The 25,686-nt window shown below is 40.4% G+C and overlaps 1 pseudogene across 1 annotated transcript; it reads left to right on the top strand.

Moving 5' to 3' along the window:
• Positions 1-15,140: 15,140 nt before the first annotated feature.
• LOC308553619 (UPF0711 protein C18orf21 homolog pseudogene) lies at positions 15,141-24,623 on the top strand (annotated as a pseudogene). Its single transcript has 3 exons — positions 15,141-15,212; positions 17,396-17,465; positions 24,114-24,623. The product of its transcript is annotated as a UPF0711 protein C18orf21 homolog pseudogene (transcript).
• The last annotated feature ends 1,063 nt before the right edge of the window (positions 24,624-25,686 follow it).

Here is a 25,686-nt window from a genome sequence, read left to right as displayed (position 1 = left end):
TAAAGAGAGAAAATTAAAAGAGAAAGTAGGGATGTAAATAAATATATATAAAAAAGGTAACAGTGGTTACAAAGATAAATAAATGTGCATGCATGGAAACAGCACTATATATAGTGTAATGTTATCTCATGTGCCTAGAAAGTCTGTATTTTTGTGAATATTTTTGAAAAAATTAAAAATTAAATACTTTTAAGAAAGAATTGCCACCAAAATGTTATCATTGACTTTTGGTTATTTTTCTTTTCTTACTCATTAAAAAATAATAAAAGACTTGCTCTATAATTACACCGTAAGTTGGAGATAATGTGATGAATTAAAATTATTATTTTTAATTTATAAAGAATGGGGAAAGTTTAAAATTAATTGCTTTAGCTTCATTAATTTTCAGATTTCACTAAGTTCCCCAAACAAAATTAATTTTAAAATGTACGATGCCAAATATATCTATTTTTTATACCCTGGAGGTATTAAAAAAAAATGAAGCCATGGTAAGGCATCTCGGATGTAAAAGCTTTGAATTACTGCCTGAAATTTCTAGCCTCATAACATACTTCTCAGAAACACTGGCTGAAAATGTACAGCCATAAAAGCTAAATAACGTGGCAGTGTCTAATTTTGCAGATACATTCTGGAGGTTTCTTCACACAATTTTTTTTCTATCCAATATGTGAGACTTGGGTGAGACACAACAAAACAGGGGCAATCTTGATGGAAAACCTAAGACACAGGAATATTGATGAAAAAAATAAGAAACAGTTCGTCTCTTAATTTGTCTGCTTTCTTGGACATACATATGTCCAGGAAAGATCTTTATAAATTGCATCCAACAAAGCACGGTGCCCGCTTGTGTTAAGAAACCATCATTGAACAGGAAGCCTCCCCTCTACCTGAAATGTAAGCTGTGTGTTCTGATGGACACACGGGCCTACGGGGAGGGGAGGCACCCTGAGTCTCTGGGGACAGAAGCCCCTACCCTCCTGACCCTTCCCAGCCTTGTCCTGTGTTTGTCATCTTCCGTCTGTTCGTCTGCGCCCTTTAACGCATCCTTTGTTACATGATAATAAAGTTTAGAATGTGAGCCAGCTGGCGAATTATCAAACTCCAGGTGCGGGTCATGGGAACCCCAAGTGTAGTCAGTCGGTCAGGAACACAGGTGGCAGCCTGGGACTCGTGATGGGCACCTTGTAGGACTGACCCCTTAACCTGGGGGGTGCGACGCTAACCACAGGTAGATCGTGTCAGCAGTGACGGAATTGCTGGGCATGCCGCTGGCGTCGCAGAATTGCTTGGTGGGTGGATAACAGGCTCATCTGGTGTCAGAAGAGCTGTGACGGTGTTAGCGGTAGGAGAGGAAAAGGAACACACGGGGAGTTTTGTTTTTCTGGTTTTGTTTCCTTACTAAATGGCATTACCAGTGTCCTCACCTCGGTGAAGGGCAGAAAGCGACGATTTGTCACACTCATCACTAATCGCCGTCTAACTGCTACAGAACGCAGGAGGCAGCTGCTCCTGAGTCACTGAGCTAACACCCCCGGCCCAGGCCTCGGTGTGACCAGGCGCTGCATCCCTCTCCAGGAACAAAGGCCTGCAGGGCCCAGGAGGGGGACACGGCCCACTGGGGGTCCTGACTAATTGTGAGCAACCACAGGGTGCGACAAATAATTTGTCACTGATCATATTTAAAGTGCCAGAACCCGCAAATGCTTTGCTTTTAAAAATTATTAATTAAACAGTTAACAATGCATCTCCACATGCTAATGCCATATTTTATGTATAATCAGGTAAAAAAAAAAAAAAAGGTTTGAGAACTGCTGATCCAGAGGAAAATAGATTCCAGAACTTTTCCATTTGGCTTCAATGGGAAGTTGAAGTTGGGTTCTTCCCTTTGTTGTAAGTTCTTGTGGGTAACAAAAGGAGCTTCTTTAACACGAAGGGGGGGGGGTGAGTATAGTTTCTGTGCACCTGGGTTCTTGGCAGAGTTGAGTGCGTGGCTCCCTGTTGTCCTGCTGGTCAAACCGGGAAAGCTAACAGAGGGGAGTCCTTGCCTTAGGAGAACAAGGCCAGGGGTACAATTCTCAGAAGATGGACCCAGTTGTGAAAAAGTCTGAAAGTGTAACTCAACAACATGTACTCAGAGAACTAGAAGCAATGGACTTTGCGTTACCAGAGAGAAAATGATGACAATATGAGTTTTAAGTACAGAGGTGGTATGGATGTCTATTCTCACCCATTTCTAAGAGCTATTGTGATGAACAAATGAAAGGACAGACATAGAGTTACTTTGTAAACCTAAAGAGTGTTGTACAAAGAATTCCCTAAGACGCTTTGCAAGCAGATTGTTTCAAACCAGAGAGAAATGTAAAAATAGAGCCATGTGATAATTTTCCTTCAATCAACATTATGAGAACTGTTTTTGCTTTTATGTTGAGAATTATATATGAGCCCTTTCTTTACATAAATAAAATGAATACATTTTAATACCTACTTTAAAAATATGGTCTATTGCTTGACCATTGCCAATTAGACCCTTGGTTTTTAACTAGGCTAAACAAAAATTATCTGCAAAGCTTTTTAAAATACGAATTTCTAAGCTTATCCCAGGCTAGTCAAATAGAATATCTGTGGTTAGAGCTTGGACATCTCTGAGGTTTTTGTTTGTTGGTTTGCTTGTTGTTTTTTTCCAATTGCACTGGACTGGGAATTGTGTTTGGGGACCACTGAATGACAACACCATAGCCCAGGATGTATTACAGAGCCATTGGCGGGGGAGGGCTTGCTGATGTTTTTTGAAAACATGTTTTTTATAGCTTTTAGACATCTTTTTATCAATATTACATCATACCTCCTCTCTCCTGAAATACTGCCATATCTCTGATTCTACTTTTTTAAAATTTAAATGATCCTTCCCTAACGGTTTATGGTACTAAGCTCTTTTCCTCATTACACCTAATTCACTTTAAAAGACTTGCATTATAAGCAATGTTATGAAATAGTAACCAAGTAGAAAATAAGAAGTAAAACAATTAGAAAAGAGAAGGTCTGACCTCCATGTTTAATATCATTTTAAGATAGTGTTCTTGCTTACTTTGAAGAAAAAAAAGAATTAATGAAAACTCTGTCTATACTCACAGATAACGTATTTCCTCTAATGTGATCCTGGCCACTGAAATTGGATTTTAGCACTCTCCTATTTTTAAAACTTAGATTATGGGGAGGAGGAAGAAAGTTATTGAAAATAAATATTTTTATCTGACAGGCACTCTGCCAACCACTTCAGACTTGGTGAAATCAGGCCTCAGAGAGGTTAATCAATTTGCCAAGGTCACAGAGCTAGTGAGTGGCAGAGCCGTGATTTGAACCCAAGACTGACTGGCTCCAGGGTCACATGGGAAGCAATTAATTACAAAAGCTTGAGTTTGTTAGAAAGTAAATTTTCCATTTTTCAACCATTTTCCTTATTATTTTTATTTTTAAAATGTGTTATTCCCACCAATAAAATGATTCTTGTAAGGTCCATTAAAAAGATTAACAAAAATAATTTTGTATAAGATTGGACAAATTGTTGTGATGCAATGAAATCCTAACTCTGTTTAAAATTATAACTCAGGTCTATCAATGGATGAATTAATTTTTTAAAATGTGATATGTCTATATATAACATTATAAATATGTATGTATATGTATATATGTACAGTATATATGTACATATATGCCACTATATATACACACATGTCACTAAATATACACATATATCACTATATATACATATATATCACTATATATATAATGAAATATTATTCAGCAATGAGAAAGAAGGAAATCCTGCCATTTGCAACAACATGGATGAAACTTGAGTACATTATGCCACGTAAGATAAGTCAGACAAAGACAAATGCTGTATGATCTCACTTACATTTGGAATCTAAAAAGCTGAGCTCCTGGTAACAAAGAGTAGAATCGTGGTTACCAGTGGGGAGAAGGGGAGTTGGAGAAGGGTTCTTTAAGGGCACAAACTTGCAACTAACCAATAAATACTGGAGATCTAATGCAGAGCATAGTGATTATAGTCAACAATACTGTATTATAAACTTCAGAGTTGCTGAGAGACTAGATCTTAATTGTTCTTATCACAAAAAAAGAAATTATAATTATGTGACATGACAGAATTGTTAGCTAACCCTATGGAGGTAATCACACGGCAATACATAAGTGGATCAAACCAACACGTTTTATAAACATATACGAGATGATTGCTGTTCTCCCTGCAAAGAAAAGAGTTGATTTTTTCTCTGTGCAAATAAAGGAGAAGCAAAGAGCAGCCAAACCAGACAGAGTGGGAGGAGAGAAGAGAAACCAGGACGCTGGGTGACACCGCTGCACAGTGTGATGCCTTCCATAGCCGCCAAACAGTGCTTTTGGAAAAGTACACTCATTTCACTGGATGCTAGTTGAAATGGCTTTTTTAATCAGTTAACATAAAAAATTCTCATTAGTGTTTGATGGGCTATAGCAGAAGCAGCCACCCACAGACAGGAGCTCAGCGAAATGTCCATGAGAAGGCAAGTTCGCCACAGGTCACAGGAGCCGGGATGAGGGCCGCGGCTCAGGGGCTGGGCCCAGCTTCTCTTCGCCAAAGGCAGGGATGCGCAGCCGACTGCGGGTTACATCTGAACAGATCAGAGGAAGGCTCGCTGGCTGATTGCTGATCAAATCTCAGACAACTGATTCACTTAAAAGAGGCTATAACTTCAATTTCCTTTTTGAGTTAAATTTATTATTGCTTTTATTAAAAAACAAACGTTATAAACTGCCAGGACCGCAGATGATTATCAGTATTCTGCCCGTCTCGGGCAGAGCTGAGGATAGAGGCACAGCTTGGAAAATGATTCGACTTGATAACCTTCAGGAGGCCAGGTGCGGGCGTGTGACACGTACGCTGCTGGAATTGGCTGCTGTCACTGTTACTAAGACAGGTCTCACTCACTGGCTGACGCCGAGTTACAGAGCAATGAGGCTTGCAATGAAAGGCAAATATAAGTCTTATTGGTAGAAAGAGAGTAACACCGCAAACTAATGACTTCTGTCCGTTTACATTTTGGTTGGCAAGGATTTGATCCACCGAGGCGATCTCTTTCCAATAGCCCATCAACCTCACCTTGGCTGCCATCAGCGTCAGCATCTCTTCCCACCCTGCCCTTTAGCTGGGCCAGCTCTCTGGAGGCCTTCAACTTGGGGCTAAGCTTTAACTTTGAAATATTCCAAGGTTTACAATGGATTGGAAACTGTATTTTCACTGAATTTTGTTTTTTAGGTAAAAGCTTGTGAGATTTTCTCAAAATCTAATAGTGAATGTAAATTCCAGACTGACAAGAGACCCAATACATTAAATTTATACTCAGTATAGCTCCTGTACCCGTCTTCTGCCCTCCGCCAACCAGGCCAGGCACCCTGTTTCTAACCACGAGCTCAGTGGTCACAGGAAGTGCCCACTGGATTAGCCGGATTTCCGTTCTCTTACATTTTCCTGCTGCTTCTCCTAAACTCAGCTTCAAATAGCATTTGTTTCTTAATCCCCTTCATTGGGAGTCCTCTTAGAATGTAGTTCAGCTAAACTACATTGCTGTTAAATATTTTTAAATATTTTTAAACAATATATTCATGGCTAGTGTTGGCATAATGTCACCTAACCCTGACACCACATTCACATTTAAAAGAAACCTTCCAAGCTTTGACCCAAATGAGCAAGGAAGTGGGATCTCTGCCTTTGACCGTGTAGGAAAAGAAAAGTCCCACTTATATTAATGTCTGTCCTATGACACCCACCGGCAAGCCCCCAGCTGCCCTCACTGGAATTTCTGAGCGTGCCCAGGTTTGGGTGTCCCGCGTACTCAGCAGAAGTCCCTCTGCCACTCTCTGGCCCTGGCTTTTTCTTTCCGTGACTCACCCCTCGGGAAGGTGCTCCACAGACACAGCCTTGGGGAGGTTTCTGCAGGCAGTGGCCCCGCAAGAATGCCATGCTGGACTCCAAGGGGACCAGCTCCCGGGGCCATGATGCGGGCCCTCCCTGGACCTTTCCTGCATCCCCAGGGCCTGGCCCAGCACCATGCATAACAAGCCCACAGTCACGCAGTCACCCATGAGAAGAATGCCTTCTTCTTTAGGCCCTCAGCTCCCAGTTGCTTAAAAGCAATGGGATGAGGGGGGAGGCAAGGAAAAAACACATACATATTAAAAACAAGCAACAGTTTTCAGACACAGAGCAATCCTAATCCTTATGAGAAAATAAAAACTCTCTGGAGGGAACAAAATAAAAAGAAGCTCAAGGCCCTGGCCAGTGTGGCTCAGTTGGTTGGGCTTCGTCTCATGAACCGAGAGGTCACCGGGTTCAATTCCTAGTCAGGGCACATGCCTGGGGTGTGGGTGATGTTTCTCTCTCTCTCTCTGTCTCTCTCTCTCTCTCCCTCTCTCTTCTTTTCTCTCTAGATTCAATAAAAAATTAAAAATTTTAAAAAGTTGCTCAATGTGATAGCCAGGCACCATTTCACACTTATTATACAGAGCAATGCCTTCCTGGGGACAGAGCGTTTGGAGAGAAGCCTTCCTGCTGTGGTCACTAGAGGGTATTTGCGTAACTGGAGATCTGGACAGGGTGGTGCTTCCCCCAGAGACAATCTTCAAACTGTATTGGCGCCTTTGCTTCTGGTAAGACAGAACTCTGCATTTTTTTTATCAGAGTTAAAAATACATATCGATGTTTCAAAAATGTTAAGAATGTTAAAAAATAAACGGAGTTATTTTAAACAGTAAACATTTTTACAAGGTTTTTTGAGCAAAAATCAATTCAGATTGGGAAGTGCCAAAAAAGAAATAGGAGGACCTCACTGATCGGACCTCTGGAAGAGACTTTTATAGAGAAAAGGCAGAAGCAAAGTAAGGAAATCATTGATTAGCTGTAGCTTGAAGCCTGGTTGGCTGTTTGTAAACGGTTGTCCTTCTTGTTTGGGTTTCATAACCCTGCGGCATTTACAAACTCGTATTTTGGTTTACTTAGGCCACGTCATGAGAGCCACATCAGTCTAATAGTCTCCTTGTTCAATTCATTTAACAAAGCCAAGGGGCAGTCAGGATTCAAGTTCATGCAACTGGGAGTGAACTTCTTTGCTTTTGGCAACATCTGCAAGGAGGAATCAAGCTGCCTAGAAAAGGACACTGAGTTTTGAGAGACCAGCGCAAAGCATCGCGTTAAGGGGACTCGCTTCATGTTTTCGTGTCTTCCCAACAACCGTGAGAGCCAAATTGTGGACCACCGTTTGCTGATGAGTGCTGAGCAGAGTCAGTTTTACCAACGTGAAAATAGAGGTCCTTTAGAGAAGGTGCAGTTCTTTTTCCTCTGCATGTCCAAGAACAGCCCTAGCACCCCTCTCTCCTTCTACCAGCCTCTCTCTGGCTGTTGCATGGGCTTTGCCAGCTCTCGCAACTCCTTAATACTCTTCGCAGCCAAGACTGCGAGCGCAGTGGTTTGTTCTTGGGAGCTGCACTTGTCACTGCTCCCTGGCCTACGCTCTCCCATGCCCGTGGCGCTTGGTTCAGTTCATCTCAACTCCATGTTCTGGTTTAAGGAGAAGCTGATGACCTTTGTTCAAGCACAGCCATATGCAGAGTATGAACGTCTGTGCATTCACATGGGAACTCTCAAATCAACTAAGATATAGTCACAAGATAATTTAAGTGGTCACAAAATAATTTAAATTGCTTGTTGCTCTGTTTTTTCTCTTTGGCCTTTGTTATGCTATCGAGCCCTTTCAAATGAATACATTCATGTATTTTGTCCAGAGGAAAGGTTTTACTTCTTTATGCTTCTCTTTGTCAGTCTGTTTTCATGCTGCTCAGATGCAGAGGCCACATTTTACTCAAGGGAGGAGCAGCCAAGACCCTATTGCTTGTGAGACATTTAGCTGTCAGAGGACAGAGCGTTCTACAGGATTCAGTAGAATTAAGCACCTCCTTTTTATTTACCTGTAATGACTAAAGAAACAGAAAGACGAGCCAGGTAAAAGAAAAACAAGCAAATCTACATGTTGTCAACCGAAAGCAGAAGGGTTAGTACATTTCCAAGGGCTTGAAATGTTTCTTTTAATTTAATGTATCTTTTTTCTTCTCTTGGCTCACATTTAACTCTAAAATCAGTGTTTGAATCAGTGTAGACCTAAGTAAATTAGATAATAACTGATGAAAAAAAGAAGTATGGGCTATTTTATTTTTACAAATTCAAGAGCTATATTTTTATGTAAATGGTCTAAATATTAATCATGTTTATTTCCCTTACGGATGTAGAGCAGAGATAAAATTTGTTCTGGTGACAAATGAGTTTCAGTTCCAATTTTCTCTACTCACAACTCATAGCCACAGCGAAATGTTTTCAAATACATTTAAAAAATGAATCACATTTTAAGAATATGAACTTCACTAAAGCTTTCAGTATTGGATCTTTGCTGCAATTAAGGTCAAGCTCCTGGAAAGAACAGTCTGAGATTTTCAAACCAGTAATATGAAAACAAAGGTTTAAACAAATAATGTAAAAAAAAGTCTCATTATTTATTATATGAGTCAAGTCCAATAATAGAAATTGACTTAACACCCAACACTTACCTTGTTTACAGGAGAAGTTGAATGCCAGCTAGTAAGCGCATAAGGAGTGCTGGGACTGGAAAATCACCTAACAATAACAACCATCACAGTAATGATTAGTTCAGGCAAGAAACATCAGTATTTTGATGAAAAGTGGGATATTTGCATGGTCTTATGAATCATGCAAATGTGGTTCATTTGTTAGTTGCATGTAAAATATTATAATTATACAGTGGAGAAATTGTATGACATCTTGACAAAGTGATCAAAAAGAATATCACCAGTGAGGGACAGGGAACATGGTGCATCTCCAGATGTTATGTGGCCAGAAATTCATAACCTGTTTGGGGAATGAAAAAGAAGAAAGATTGGAAAAAGGGAGATGGAATCGGGTAGGTAGGTTTAAAAAATATTGAGAAAAGAAGAATTTATCTGAGAGGCAGAAAGAAAAAGAGAAAGAAAAAAATCATAAGGAAAGAATTTACTATGCCTCGATTTTGTTGAATTGATTTTTAAGTCATAAACTCTCTAGACTGTCCATTGCAAACAAACAAATAAAAAAGGAAGAAAAACCCTAAAATTTTGGAAAGAAGTGCTTCTCTGTATAATAGAAGGTGTGTTTTTGGTGTTGTTTTTTTTTTCATTAAAAAATAATGAACTAGTAAGGCAAGAGTCTGGGCTGCCTCCTGCTCTCTCTGACTGGCCAAAGAGTCATTGCATTTATAAAAGAGCAAGAGGCCGTTCCTAAGTTTCTCCAGTGATGAACTCAGCACACCTATGTGTATTTAGAAATGAAACGTGTACTTCTGGTGAGCTCAAGTTATAAAAATGGTAACTCAAAACCCACAACTCAGAAACCTTGACTTATGAAAAAATAATGTTTTTCCTTAGAAGCTAAGGGTTAAATATATTGATAAAGAAATGTGAAAAAATATATTTGACAAAAGTTGTATATGTTATTGATTTTGTGATGGACCATTTTACCATGAAGATACTCTAAAGGAGTCAGGTTTAAATGAACTCAAATGTCTTCTTGTGTTGTTTATGTGAGAAGGCTGGGGTCATCTAGTAATTGTCTGATATACAGAAGTTCCTGACCATTGCTGATGGCAAACCTAGGAGTAAGAGATGGGCCTGCTGAACACACATGGTGTCCAACCTCAGCCTGGGCACTAATTCACTCTCAGTCCCATGGCTTATCATCACTGGTTCTCATTCTTCTGAACATCTTTCATAAAACTTTAATATTGACTCTTTTCATACCATTGAAATCTCTCTTCTCTAAGAAAATAAACCCGCACCCTTCTCCGCTGAGTAAAATAAGGTCAGTGGGCAAGACCCTCCCCCACTAAGCTTCTTGGGGCTACCCTACTTTCATATCCCCACCTACCTGCAGAGGGGTTCATATTGGTACCCCTTTCTGTCTGGTGTCTCTTCAACCTTGGGAAGCTGCTGGTAGCCATTCCTGTTACACAAAATGACAGAGAAAGTTGATTTACCACTAGGGAGAGAATGGAGCAGAGAAGATAGATGAGGAGAGATGAGAAGAAAAAGGTTCCCCAGCTCCCTCTAACCCTGCTGTCCTCAGTTGCCTTTTGTTCATAATGTCCAGCTCAAGTGTGGGATGGTCTAGAATCCTTTCCTAAATATTTCATCTTTTGCTTCCTTGGGTTTCTGATGCATGACACAAAGTGTCTTAATTAACATAGCTGTTATAAAAATGTCTAATTTTAGGACATGGTATGGGTTAAATTTTGTTCTCCAAAAAGATACACTCAAGTCCTAGTGCCCAGTACCTGTGAACATGATCTTATTTGGAAATAAGGTCTTTGAAGATGTTATGATGAGGTTGGGCCCTCATCCAATGGCTGGTGTCATTGTAAGATGAGGGAAATTAAGACATAGACGCACAGAGAAGAGAATTCCATGTGAACACAGGGGCAGAGGTTGCTGTGACACATCTACAAGCCAAGGATGTCAAGCATTGCCAGTCTTTACCAGGAGCTGGGAGAAAGGCCTTTTAGAGCCACCACAAGAAACCAGTAGCACCAACACCTTGACTTTGGACATTGATCCTCCAAACTGTGAGAGAGTGCATTTTTACAGTTTAAGACAACCATTATGTGCAACTTTGTTATAGCAGCTGATGGAGACTAATACAGGAGACAATATTATTCTGAAGTGAGAGCTGAGAATACTGGGGCTAAAAGTGAAAGTGACTGGCTTAAAGCAAAGTCACATATCTGTCAAGAGAAGGCTATGTTCTGTGATATTTCTTTCATGCCATGCAGCTCTCACAACTGAGAAACTCCAATTGAATGTAATATATCTTATAATAGTCTGCAATTGACCTCCTGCTTCTAACTAGTTTATCTTTATCTTAATCAATCCATTTTATAAAGGAGATAAAACATTATTAAGAGCAAAGGTGTTAAGCAGGAAAGCTATAATGTAAAGTGCTGTCACCGTTACATCTGACATTTTGTGAAATCTCAAGGTAGCACTGGCTATGAAAATATTATATGCACCATTGCCTAAGCTGTCACTTTGTTAAGCCATTTTACAAATATACCAGGCCTCACTGCATCTGTAAGAGTTTTTGCACTCTGGCTTTCTGATAGATTTTAGATTTTATTAAAGAATCAAAGTTTTACTTTTTTATAAGAATACAGGCCCATCAATAGTTATGATTAAAGATATAAAGGGACCATAATCATTTCTTGAATGCAAGTTATGTACCAAACACTGTGATATAAATTTTTATTATTTTTCTACATCTACTTCAGGTAGTATTATTATTCCCATTTTTAAAAGAAACTGAGCCTCAGAGAGGGTGTATAATTGGCCTTAAGTCACATAGGTCATAAGTGGCAGAGCTGGGTGGGACGTTGGTGACCATTCTTCTGAGCTGACTGGGCACTTGCAATCAAGGTGAGAATGTAATACACAGGCTTCTCACCCATGAAGGGAATGAAAGAACCTGCAGGTGTAAGAAGAAAGAAGGCATAACAGTGCAGAAAAACAAGAAAGTGTCCTAGGAATAGCTTGGATTTTTTAAAGTTCCAGGAAAACAGCAGATGAGACAAGATTCATGTTTAAAGAAAGGTGAAGCCATTGCACAAAATCAGAGGAAAATGTGGGGTTTCCTCCCATTCTGGAGTAAACAAATGAAAGGTACATCATAAGGATAAGGAGGTGATCACAGGACAAATTAATGAATAGTTTCCTGAGCCAGTTGTCTTTCTTCTCTCTGAAAAAGGAATTGGTGGTAGCCATTGCTTTTGACCTTCAAAAAATGTGACCTTCTCCGTAAAGAAAGTAGGCTACCTGTCCAGGGAGGCCTGTAGTGAACACAGTCGGACCCGAGAAAGAAGCAGAGCCTGAGGGAACACTGGTCCTCCCCAGTAGAAAGAGAGGAAAGCAAAAGTGCATCCCCAGAACACAGTCCTCCTTACTCTGTGCCATGGGAGTCCCTGTGCTGTCTGCATGCATTTGTAAAGGACACCACACTGTGACACAATCCCTTCTGGTCTGAAGGACTCATTACCCCTGTGCGGGAAGTGTTACCCAAGAATGAGCTTCAGTTGTCAACACTTTGGGGAAGTCAACTTGAGCTAAAAAAAGCTGTTCACCAAAGTCATGATGGTGATGATGGTGAAGACGGTGATGATGATGATGATGATGATGGTGATGGTGGTGATGATGATGGTGATGATGGTGATGATGGTGATAATGATGATGGTGATGATGATGATGATGGTGATGATGGTGATGATGGTGATGATGATGGTGATGGTGGTGATGATGACGGTGATGATGGTGATGATGGTGATAATGATGGTGGTGATGATGGTGATGATGATGATGATGGTGATGATGATGATGATGGTGATGGTGGTGATGATGACAGTGATGATGGTGATGATGGTGATAATGATGGTGGTGATGATGGTGATGGTGATGATGATCGTGATGATGATGATGATCGTGATGATGATAATCGTGATGATGATGATGATGATGGTGGTGATAATGGTGATGATGATGATGGTGATGGTGATGATGGTGATGATGGTGATGATGATGGTGATGATGATGGTGATGGTGATAATGGTGATGATGATGGTGGTGATAATGGTGATGATGATGATGGTGATGATGATAATGGTGATGATGATGGTGGTGATAATGGTGATGATGATGATGGTGATGATGGCAACAAAACCCAAAGGCAGAAGAGAAGGACAAAGAAGCTTACAGATGTGTTTAGTTCCTCATCATAGTGGGGGGGGGGGTTGAAAGTGGAGAGCTACTGTATAAAGTCAACAAATTAAGAAAGAGATGAGAAGACATAATTGTTTCCACTTACTGTAGTGATGACCATGAAATCTAAAGGCTGCTAACACTGCGGTCTCTGAAGCGTACAATTGGCAGTAAAAGATGATTGCTTTCCATTTTGCTCCCTTTTGTACAGTCTCAGATCGTTTTTACCATGTGCATCATTACTTTTAAAATGCAAACATGTTTATTCTATTTCTTCAAAAAAATAACGTGCACCCATTCAGTGGAGCTCTATCCTGCGTCCTGTAGATAACCTGAATGAAATAATGCAGCATGAGCACCAGGGTAACCTTAATATATCGTTAGGAGTGAGTGAAATAAGATGCCTGGTGGTGCATATAAAATGAACCCAACTGCGTAAATAACTTTGTGGAAATAAATGTACATATGTATAAAAGAGAAGTAGACAGGAAGAGAAGAAAGAGAGAGAGGGAGACGAAGAGAATGAGAGATAATTCTTCATGGGGAGATAACCAAAGACGGTATAAGCTCCCAAGAGTGACTAGAGATGGAAACAGCAGGAACAACTGCAATGGAGCAGGATTGTCAATAGTCCAAGGTTTCTAGAATAACAACCATTTATGCCCTGGGTTTGAAATTTCCTGGATGTGGGTATTAGTGTCAAATAAGAAAATTGCAAGTTTCTTTATTGAAAATCATAAATTATTTTTCACCTGCTGATTAATAGAGTTATTCAAAAACACCATATGTTATGAATCTCAAGGAACTGGCTTGCTGACATTTTCTTCAGGGGAAAAGCTGTATTTAAATGTACACTTTACTTTTAAATGCGATTGTTTGTTTGGGGTTGTATTTGAAATCGCATAACACAAGATTTTTTAAAACTTCAATTTAAGTGGCCGTATTGCAATTGTGATTCAATTTAAAATTAATCATATCCAAATTCCTTAGCAGAAATACTCATTTTACTCCTTTCGACGCATCTGAATGCAATCTAGTTTCAGTTAGCTAAATTTCTCATCTTTCAATAAAAAAGCAGCAGGCTTAGAATCTGGCAGCTGCGAGTAGATTGTTTGGTTGTTGTTTTGTTTTATTTTGTTTTCTCCCCAGGGAAATTCTGAAAAGATTCGGTGATATTGTTGGTCAAAACAAAATGATAATATCCTGGCCAGTAAACTGAAGCCACACATGCAGTAGATCTAGCTTTATTTTCTCCTTACAAGCAACTAAAGGTCACTGACAAAAAGAAAAAGAAAAAACCCGTGAATGTTGAATAGTGCTTTTTACTCAAGGGATTCAGTGTTCCGGCTGTGAAATAGGCAGGTGTTTCAGCCATCCGGGAAGGCACGCTGGACAAGAACTGGGTGTTCAGTGCACTCAGCGAGCAATTTTGCACCACTTTGCAGAGAATGTCATGAGAGGAACCATCAGCAACCTGCAGGAGCCTGAGGTCATGTAGTCATTTACTACACACGAATCCTCCATTACGCCAACATATGTTCACCGGCAGAAGGGGACAAAGCTGTCATCAGCTTGTCATCAGAGGGACACACTGTCGACCAATTCACTGACGGAAGCGTGAGGCATGTACCAGATCCGGGCAGTGTGCTCAGGAGATGGACATAATCGGGGGCCAGCGAGGCTGCAGCAGGGTCCCAGCCTGACAGGACACTGGCTGAGGCGCGGTGAGCTCTGCCGCGGATGTCCCATCTGTCATTTGGAGCAGTCCCATCGTGGCATTTCTGAGTCACCCTAACATCAGCAGTGGCACACAGTCCCCACAAAGTGGTTCTGGACGCCTGCTCCCCCCCTGGTGATGGAATGGTGCTCGGGGAAACGGGTCCCGCTCGGCGCCGTGAGAAAAGACACCCCGTCACAGGGAACTGACGCAGATGGGAGACAGAGGCGCTGTCAGGAAGTGGAACATCTGCCATGACAAAGAGAACAAATGGGGACGACACAACAGCCTCGGGAAGGTGCAGTGACAGCCCTGGCTTCGGGCAAACAGAAGAGCAGAAATCAGAGGTGGGGATTGCATAGGAATTTCAGGCCAGTTACTCAGCTCTGGGGTGCAGTGGTCACCAGGTTCTTTACCTATTGAATTAAAGGTAATTGGCACCGATCACCAAAGCCGCTCTCCCACTCTTGCTCTCTCTTCAATAAAGAAATTTAAACTTATGTCAATTCGGTGTTTGTCACGCGCTTGCAACATGCCTGCCGACGTGCAGGGGAGCATGGCAATGCAAAATAAGACTGACGTGCTTCCTCCCCGAGGGATGCAAGTAATTTTGGAATGATATGATCCATGAAATGTTGGGCAAAGATGGAAGACAGAGTATAATCAAGTGTCACCACATGTATTAGAGGAAATAAGCGCCGTGGCAGGTCAGGAGAGGGGGAGATCAGATTGTGGACCCGGTGGAAAAAGAGGAGGTGGGACAGGAAGGGCAGGGTGAAGGAGAGAAAAGATCTGAAAGAAAGGAAATACGCACCATACGTTCAGCAGGGGCGCATTTTCACAGAGGAGACAGCCAGGGCACTGGGAGGCCCCGGGGACTCCTGTGGGGCAGAAAAGTAGACCCTGCCCCTGCAAGTCTGGTCGCTACGAATGGTGGTTGCGATGCTGACAGCTTGATGGACATGGACCTGGCCACTGAACGGTGTGCTGATCACCAAGAATATTGCTAATGAATAGCATGTAGAACAGTGTAGAATGTTCTATCCTACAGATGAAAAGGCTGAGACAAAACCCCTGTAAATGGGCTGATGTTGTTTATTTTTCCTCCCAATTTCAGGTACCAAGATTGCTGGTGAGGAATCAGGTGTCTTCCCTTAAATCCAGAATCAAATGTTTTTTGCAACAGTAGAAACCCAAAGAAAGGATGAGGTGTACAAAAGTGAACCCAAACTTTGCAATAAAATAGGGAAGTTTAATCTTGAAAAAAGCATCTCAATTATAAGCTTGGGCTTAAGTAGATGCAAGAAGGGTATACAAGCAAGTAGGACACCTCCTCCTGCCTCAATTACAAGTAAGTGTGCACATCAATATCCACAGCTGGCATAGCAGGAACCTGCTGTGCACCCTAAGATAGGAAAAAACCAAACTCAGTCCCTGACAGCTCTTCCTGTCTAATTCAAAGCAAAAAACACCCCAAACCAACCACCCTATCTAATTCACAAAATCAATGAGGCCGTGGCCATCATTTCTATAAATTACTGACCCTATAAAGAAATGGCTTTATCCTTGGTTTTTGCAATATTGCTACTATTATGATATTTGCAGATAGGATAATAATGTAAGAAAACTGTTGTTTTTTCCACCATGAATGAACTAGCTATAGTTTAATAACCTTGGCAGGTTTTTTAACCTTTTGCTTAGCTTCCACATTAGCATATAGAAAGCTGAAACAAATATAGCTTCCAACCTTAGATAAACAGCATTTAACAACTTTTCTGGAACCCACCAGAGAACTGGCTCAAAATCCAAGGAGATACAGGTGCCAGTGGGAAGAGATGAAAGGCAGAACTACCTTATGAGGTTAGGACGCAGCCAGTAAGCTCAGCTAAGGTGATGGGCAAAGTGACGGAGGCTGTCCAGACAGAGTGAAGACCCTGGGGGAGTCCACCTCCTCTTACCGAATTTCTTTGCATGAGTCTTGCTGAGCACTCAGAGTAACATTGGCAGAATCCTGAGAAAGTCTCCCCTGTATAGAACTGAGGGAGGAGAACAGCAGCCATGGCAAGAAAAGGGAGCAATTTCACCAAGATCCTTCTCGCCAGTCTCCCTTGTGGAACAAAACCCTTAACCTGGGTATGGGTGGGAGATGGGAGTGGGAGACGAGCAGGATACATGAGCACCCAGGCATATAGCCATGGGAGGAGCAGGCCACATTCCCGAGGCCCAGGGGCATTGTGCCTGCCTTAGACTGAGGCTTATTGGAAACAAGAGAAATTGTGCCCATATTACACACACACACACTCACACACACACAACTCATTGCCAGGCTAGCAAGGATCTGGTAACATACAACTTACAGGCAAGAGACAGACCTGCTCTTGGACATACTCACAGGAAATACCAAAAGCAAAAGGATGCAAAAGACATTGAAAAAAGGCCTTCTGGTAAGGCAGCTCCCACCCTACACACAATATATTTCTATAGGAAGCTTAATCTTGTGGTGCCCTGGTGGTGACCACAGCACTGTAAGCTTCAAACCCAGCTCGATTCTTAATTAGACAAACTCAACTGTTCACATTAATGGACGACCAGAGGGAAAAGCATGTTCATTGCCACATGTGAAAAAGATCTACCTGAGTTTCTGGAGTCCTAAAGGAGATGTCTAGCTTTCAACAACAAAAATTAGGAAGTATGCAAACAGGCAAGAGAAAACAACACTCTCCCAAGGAAGCAAGCAGTCATCCAAACCAGACTCAGATATGCTCCATGTCTTGAAATACCTGACAGGGATTTAGTAACCATGATAAATATGTTAAAGGCTATAATGGAAAAAGTATACAGCATGCAAGACCAGATGGTAATGTTAGCAGAGAGAGGAGATCTTTAAGTAAAAGTCAAATGGAAATACTGAAAATGAAAACTAAACAAGAGCTTGGGTCTTCTTTACTTCCATTTTTTTCATGTTTATCTTGCTCTATAAGCCTTATATGAACTGGCCCTTAACTGCTTCTCAGCTGCATTGTCTACTGTTGCCCATCTCACTCATTGTGTTCTAGTCACAGGTGTCTGCTGTCTCTTAAACATTCTGAGTTCATTGTCTCTTTAAGGTCTTTACACTTCCAGTTCTTTCTGCCCCAGATGTTTTTCTGTTAGATATTTGTATGGCTTACTCTCTCATTTCACTCAAGACTGTGACAAATATCACCCACTTCAACAAATCCTCATTAGCGACTTTTTCTAAGTTGCTGTTTCCTTCCATCATCCTTGTCCCTTATTCGGCTTTGTTGTTCTTTGTAGTATTTCTCACTACCTAACACTACATTTTGCATTCTTTGTTTCTCATCTGACTACTGCAGATGTCATTATGTCAGAGAGTTTGTCTCCTGTCTTAATCACTACCTCCTCATTGCCTAGAATGGTACCAGGTGTCATTCTAGAATGACAGGCACTTCATGAAAGTGTTTGAAAGAGTGAAAGATGAATGAATCAGCCTGAACCATATCTATCGGGTTGTGTTCTTCTTTGATCCATCCCTAATTGGCCTAGTTAGCCTATGTCATATCAGAAGAGAAACACTAATTGGGAAATATTCTCTCTTAGTCTTGTTAAAATATCAGTCATTATAGTGTAAATACTCTCTGACTTCACCAACTATAATTATATTGCTCGAATTCTTTACTTCTTAATTGATCTTGCACTAATTTATGTAGGGTCATCTGAAAATGTGCTCTGTTGACATCTTCCATAAAAGATCTTCTAAGACTGATTTGAATGATGTTGAGTAGCTTTCCTTTACTTTAAAGGAAAAGTTATCTTGCTTTGGAAGATTATCCACTACTTTAAAAAATAATAATTTCTGATCATTCATTCTTAAATTCCCTGAACAGCTGGATTAAATTTAGTCTGGGCCCTAGCTGGTTTGGCTCTGTGGTTAGAGTGTCAGCCCATGGACTGAAGGGTCTCCAGTTCGTTTCCAATCAAGAGCATGTACCTTGGTTTCAGGCTCAATCCCTGTCAGGGTAGGTACAGGAGGCATCCAATCAGTGTGTCTTTCTCACACCAATGTCTCTCTCTCCCCCTCCTCCACTCTGTCTGAAAAGCAATGGAAAAAAATATCCTCAGGTAAGGATTAAAAAAAAAAATTTAGTCTGGTACCTTGCAATAGAATGCAAATTAACAATAATGTTGCTTTTAACTTATGTTGCTTTTATAACTGCTACATGTAAAAGTTGACTCTATCAGCTCAGTGGAGCTTTAAAAATACCACACACACAAATGCCCAAGCTTCGCTTCCAAGGATTCTGATTTCATTCGTGTGGGCGAATTCGGATGTGGCCATTTTTAAAACTCCACCCACTAATTCTAATGTGTCGCCAAGACTGTGGACCAATGGTCTGGCTCATGGATAAATTAGGACCATGTATCAGGAGGCTGAACTCCAGGAAGATGTGGATCAGGCCTGGCTGCTACTAAGAGGAGAAGATGAAATGAGGAGAGAGGTTTAAGCAAGACCAGACACAAAACATTTGCCGTGGTGGAGAGCACTGACACACTAGTCAATCCTGGAGTTCTTTGGGCTATAGTTCTAAGACTCTGAAAAAACAGATTCTTCTCAGGCTAGAAATAAGCTGACTAGGGGCCTCTATTAAGCCCTGAACCCATCAGCTTCCACCTCTGGTTGCTAACGGCCCACACTCCAATGCCAGCCTTGGTTTCTGTGAGCAGGCTGGCATCCTCGTGCTTTGAAAAGCTCTCCACGGCTATTTCGACATGGAGTTTCAAGTATGTTTATGACTTCAGGGACCCAACAAGGACCCAAGGGTGTTTCATACTGCACATCTGCTTATTCTCCAAGTGCTTCTGTCTCTAGAGTTGGAGTAGAAGGATGACTCAGGCTTCAGGTCCTGTTTTGGGTTGTCTCAGCCTTAAACCATCTTTATGACTAAATAAGTTTAAGCTACCAGTAGAAAAGTATTCTTGTTTACAACCTATGAACTTTTTTTTCTCTTGTATTTCTTCTTTTTATTTAACTATAGTCACTATAACTTTTTATATGAAACTTATATAAAGAATGTGTTGCCTTGGAATGTAATCTCAAAATCAATAACAATGAAAAAATATAAGAGTATTAAAGTGTATATGGCAGAACAAAATATTAAAAGCCCTCTATCAATTACAACACTAAATAAAATTAACACATAATGAGTATCTATGATATTATAAAAATATATCTAATCATTGTCCCCAGTTCCTGGCACAGAGCTTCAATAACTCTTAGAATTTCCTGAGTGATGGGAACCAAGGCTGGCATTGAAGCAACTCATGGTCGGGGTTTGCCTACTCAGCTTCTCCATGGAGGCCTATCTCCAGAAAGACCAACCATGGGAACAGAGGGTTGTAGCTTTGGGCCAACCTGACCTCAGGGGAGGGAAGGTGGGTGGAGATTGAGTTCAAGTACATGAGCAGGTACCAATCATGCCTGGGTAATGAAACCTCTTTTAAACACTCTGAACTCAAGGTTCAGAGGAGCTTCCTGATTGGTGGGCCTACCAATGAACCTGGACAGTGTACACTATGACCCTACCGGGACAGAAGCTCCTGAGCACACACCTTACCATATGCAATTCTTTATCTGGCTATTTATTTGTATCCTTTATAATAACATGGTAATCATAAGTATAGGGGGTAGGCAAAAGTAGGTTTACAGTTGTATGTGAAACAGTTTATTCTTGCATTATTATTTATCAATTATTGTATTATTTAGTTGTATTACAACTATAGACCTACTTATGCCCACCCCTATATATTGCTTTCCTGAGTACTGAGTCATTTAACAAATTATTGAAACTGAGAGGCTAATAGAAAGCCCCAGATTTGTAGCTGGCTGGGCAGAAGTGCAGGTGGCTTGGGGCCATCCGAGACTGGCAGCTGGCATCTAAAGCGGGGCCAATCTTATGAAAGACTCTGCTCTTAACCAATGGGTCTGTGCTAGGTAGTTACTGTCAGAATGAGTTGTAGGACACCCAGTTGGTGTCAGAGAATTAATGTCAAAATATAGCATACTAATATAAAATTGCCTATAAATATAAGTACTTACATAAATGTTTAGTCTTTTATCCATAACCAATAACTTTAGATTCAATTACTATTACAATGTAGTAAAGTATTTCTTTCCAAAAATAAGGACCATATTTAATATATTACAGTAGTAATGGAATCTAAAGTTATTAGCCATGAATGAAAGATTAAATATTTGTGTAAATACTTGTATTTTACAGACAAATTTTTACTAGGATGTTACATTTTGACATTAATTCTCTGACACCATCTGAATGTCATGCAATTCATTTGTTTATTTCTTCCTGATCCAAAAGTAAATTAATGTGTTGCATAGGTTTAAACAAGGGAAAGAGGTAAACCCCTTGAACTGTTATGAATTATTTAACTTTTCTAAAACTTAAGACCATTGGAAAACTTATTTTTAAATGTTTTGCACCTTGACATCTTTTTTGTAACGTTTTCTTTTATTTAAGCAGTTGAAAATGTGTTAATTTTGTACTCAAATTTTTCACTTTTTATTATGAAATCTTAGGGTAACATTGTACAATAAATAACTGTAACTTTTTAATATAAAATATAAAGAATAATATTTAAAAATTTGAAGAATTAAATGCACTGAACATGAATTCTCATTCTCCTATTCTCCATCTTCCTCTTAAATATTCCTTTTTTTTTACCCTGACTCCTGCACAAGAAAGATTTTGTACGGATGGAAGGAGACTGTAAAGCCACAGGTTTAAAGAGAAAGGTTGGTAACTCCAGGAGTGAGCAGGCAAAACTCACAATTACCATTTCAAATGGAATCATGATGAACTGGGTATTTTTTTTTTAAAAAAGGAGCTAACAGCCCATTTTTTAGAAAACCACACATAAAAGTCTGAAATAATGAAGAAGAAACACACACAGGGTGAAGTCAACAAAAATATTTGTTGATGAATTTGAATTAAGGATTAGAAACATTTTGAAATAGGCTTTTTCCCAGATTACAAATAGGGTTTTTGGAATATTGAGTGGCATCATAGTGTCTAGGCTTCGAGATGTAAGTTTTGAAATCAAACGTTTTAAGCATCTTCGCTGTGTGAGTCTGCGCGAGTTAGTTAGCCCACCTGTGAAAAATGGGGACATTGTAAAACTGGCATGAGGGTCACTGACAACGTGAAACACCTAGCTCCTCACTGGCACCTGAGAATGACAGCTAATATGACCCGAATGACTCTAGACCTGGAGTCTGGGGTATAAGTGAGGGTGTGAAAAAAATGTTTAAAGAAAAGAAGCTCGATTTTTACAAAGGTTGCTGTGGACTATGGATTGGATACCTTTCCCCTTTCCAAACATGAAAGCAAAGGTGGAGTTTGTTTAAAATGACTTTTTAGTTGTTGAATTTTTCTTCCTGAACCCCATGCCCCTCTGAGCCTGAACAGCGTAGGTTCATGCTTGTCCAGGTTACACAAGAAGATGCTAACAATGCACTCTGCTACCTGATCGCCGTGAGGAAGGGGAGGCCCCTGTCTACTTCTGATTTCCTGGGGGAATCACGTCGAAATGATGTAGGAGTGGTAGGAAAACACCCGTGTCTAATCCACCATTTCTCTGCACATTCCAATCCACACGATAAAGAACACTTAGGCCATTTCATTGGTTCTGTAATAGAAACATGAAATTATCGTCACCCATTCCTGTGGATCAACCATTTCTCATCTACTTGTCTTTGAACAGAGCCACAAGAAACCTGCGTCCCATGATGTAGGTCTATAATGCTAAGTTGAATTTGAATAAGAGTGTTTAAGGCAATATCTTTTGACATTTCTTAAACTGTCCGGTATTATAACCAAAATCAATAAAAGGATCCTTAAAAATGGTCACTAGCCATTCATTTTAGGGGCTATGCTTAGAGAAATAATTAAGGCTACTAATTTAATTTAATTATTAGAATAATCAATTACTTATTGAAATTATTAGTTTCTAAGAAAAACAAAATGCTTGGCTCTTGCTTATAAAGCTAAATTTTTTCATAAACTGACTCCTTGTCAAACATCTCAAAATGTCACCCAACATTTCTTAGGGTGAGTTGTTTTTCCCAACCCTAGAGAGGCTGTTAGTCTAGAAAGGCTGATGTGACTTGGCTTTCACGGCATTCACCAAGTGAAGTGAATCTGAATGTCAAAGTCAGTTAATGACGATTCTGAGAAGCAGGCTGAACAAATCTGGGATCAGGCCTCCTCTTAATTACTCTGCAGTTCATTCTCTTAGTTGTGTTCAACTAAAAACACCCTAAGCTTTGGCAGCGTAGAGAATGAAACTTCCTTTCCACGACTTAATCTTTCTTACGCTTTTCTAAGGACATGGTGCCACAGTCAGGGTTTCTTGGACAGTCCTCACGGATGAATACAGTGCACCTTCTAGGCTGGGATCTACCTCTTTGCACCTGCATCTAACCTTCTAAGCTACACATATCTATCTCTATCTGTAATGAATGGGAGGTGCTGTCAAGTTGGAAAGCCACAGCATGAAAAGCATTAGCAATCCAAGCTCATTATGAAATTTAAATTTCAAAGTGCACAAAAATGTTTGATGAGAATTTTAGATTTTCTCAAGAAAAGATTTAAAGAAAAAAGGCTGTGCATGTCTTCTGTTTAAGTTACTTACTTACATAACAGCATGTGTTGACATATCTATGTTAACATGAGTGCAATAAAATCTGTTGGAAAACTGGAATGAATTGTAAGCCCCTTGGATTTTTTTCCTTTAGGTGAGAGAGATTTCATTCTGACTCGATGGCAGAATGCACTAGGAACACTGAGCTAAATTGACATAAATCTTGCTGTAACAACCTTTGCACACCTCGCCGCCCCACTTCTGGGTTCTTTTTCTTCAATGTTATAATTTTCTGACTTACTGTAAACACGTTACTTGCAATAAAACATGGCAACATAAACCAGGACTAGGAAATGAGACAGGAGAGGCCGGGGGCACATTAATCACCTGTGAGGAGCAGGGGCATCGAGCAGAAAGCGCTCGAGAATCGATTCGCTCTGGGTTCTGCTGTGCATCAGCTGCAAGGCCTCAGGCTCCTGGCTTGCGTGAGGTTGTGGTCTCCTGGTCCGCCAGCATGTGGATGTAAATACAGCAATCGGGGTTGCTCTGAAGATTAAACGCGATTTTTAACAATATTTGCTATCATTTGTTTCTATTATTTGCCTAGGCACTGTTAATTCAATTTTCACAACATCTGTGTGAGGTGGGTGTTACTATTATCCCAATTTTACAGATAAAGCATCTGAGCCATAGGGAACTTAAGGAACTAGACCAATACTACTCAGCAACTAAGAAACATGGAATTGGCCACACTGGGAAGCTGGCTTCAGGAAGAGTCTCCTTTTCTCAGGAGGTCTCAGCGGCGTGGAAGGGACTCGATGAGATGGGCAATCCCCTGTGGCTGCCGCAGGGACAGGAGTCAGCTGCCTGAGCCTCTGGGACTACAGCTCCTCACACGATAATGGCACTTTTCAAGAGACGTGTTCATTTTATTTTCAGATGTTGATTTTGGATAACTTTTGAGTGCACCTCAAACCCAAGCCCAAACTGATACCCCAAACACAGAAACTTCTTAATAGAGAAGCAAGAAATTATACACTCAGCTTTAAAGAAGCAAAAATTGTGAAAAAGTACAAGGACTCCAGAAATGTATTGTTAATTACTTGTGAAACAAGTAACAGAATAGTTAAACATCAGGTGAAAGTGAAAGCTCTCTACTAGCACTGAAGAGCAACCCTACCACTCCTGCAAGGAAACTCAAGACTCAGTCTTTTAAACTGAATTCAAGGTACTTTTGATGCCAAAGGCAAGAGCCCAGCATTGATTTTTAGGACACCTATGTCTAGACAGTCAACGCCCAATTGCTCCTCAAAGAATTTGAGCAAAACAGAAGAAACCCTTCTCTCAGCTAAAAAGGTAGCTTAGAGTGAATTCCTAAACAATCCAAAGGCTGACTTCAGAAAATTTCCTTCTCTATAAAGGATGAACTGTGAAAATAACAAATGTTCAATGCAGTTTCTGTAACTAAAGTTCGTCAGAAAGAAAGCTTTTAAAAAACAACTATTTATTATTTAAATACATGAAAATGTGGTTCAGCCCAGCCGGGCATGGCTCAGTGGTTGAGCGTCGACCTAGGATCCAGGCGATCAGGGTTCGATTCCCGGTCAGGGTACACGCCCGGGTTGCGGGCTGCAGCCAATCAGTGACTCTCTCATCATTGATGTTTCTCTCTCTCTCCCTCTCCTTTCCTCTCTCTGAAATCAATAAAGATATATTTAAAAAAAAAAAAAAAGAAAATGTGGTCCAAGAGCAAAATTTTCATATCATCCTTCGGTGCATTTGGAGAAAATACCTAATTAGAAAGAAGAACTGAAACCCACCTGCCTCACAGCGTGGTTAGGATCAAAATCATATGAAATCTGCTGAAGGACACTTTGGTTGTTTCCATGCCTTGGCTACCGTCAATATTGTTGCAATGAACATAGGGGTACACATATCTTTGCAAATAAATGTTTTCAAATTTTCAGGTAGATACCCAGAAGAGGATTTGCTGGGTCATATAAGAACTCTAGTCTTAATTTTTTTTTTTAGGAACTTGCATTCTGCATTTCATAGTGGCTGAACCACTTTACATTCCCACCAGCAGTGAATGAGGGTTCCTTTGTCTCTACAACCCCTTCAAATGATTGGATAGAGAAGATGTGGTACATATGTGCAATGGAATACTACTCAGCCATAAGAAAAGATGAAATACTGCTATTGGCAACAATATGGACGGATCTTGAGAGTATCATGCTAAGTGAAATAAGTCAGACAGGAAAAGTCAAGAACCATATGATTTTACTCATATGTGGATTTAAAACTGAAAGCTACAAATGAACAAACAAGAGAAACAAAGACTCATAGACACACAGACAACAGTGTGGTGGTTACCAGAGGGAAGGGGGGGGGTGGTAAAGGGTCAGATATATGGTGACAGAAGA

This window comes from Miniopterus schreibersii (genome assembly GCF_964146895.1).
Source record: "Miniopterus schreibersii genome assembly, chromosome: 2".
In the NCBI taxonomy this organism is placed as follows: domain Eukaryota; kingdom Metazoa; phylum Chordata; class Mammalia; order Chiroptera; family Miniopteridae; genus Miniopterus; species Miniopterus schreibersii.
Note: the sequence above shows the minus strand (reverse complement) of the source record. Positions and strands in the feature narration are given on the sequence as shown.